This window comes from Drosophila rhopaloa, unplaced genomic scaffold, assembly GCF_018152115.1.
Source record: "Drosophila rhopaloa isolate 14029-0021.01 unplaced genomic scaffold, ASM1815211v1 contig_3, whole genome shotgun sequence".
NCBI lineage: Eukaryota > Metazoa > Arthropoda > Insecta > Diptera > Drosophilidae > Drosophila > Drosophila rhopaloa.
The window spans coordinates 11,535,002-11,535,443 of NW_025335123.1; positions in this window are offsets into that span (position 1 = coordinate 11,535,002).

Genomic DNA, 442 nt, shown 5'->3' on the forward strand with positions numbered 1-442 from the left:
TTGGTATGTCAAGGACTGATTGGAAACTACATTCTATTATAGACCACTATTTCTCAGGGGTTCGATCAAGAAACCAAAACTCGAGTTGTTTTTTTCCGGATTTTGACCAAAATATATTTCATAAGGGGTGTGCCCTTTTTAATTTTTTTTGCAAAAATTTTGTTTTTACGATATTCATTTTCTGTAATTGAGACTTTGTTGGAAACTTTGTAACGAATTCAACGAGGTGTGACATTCCAACGTGCGACAACTAATTTTTAGGGTTTTGATAAAAAACGGGGCGTTACAAAATATTGTTTTGTGACTTTTTATACCCTATTATAATTTTTTGCAAGACATTTCCGACCTTATAAAGTATATTTATTCCTTATCAGCATGATATATCTGCGTTAATGAGTTCTAACTGGGCAAACGCATAACGCTTCGCTAACGATGCACTGCT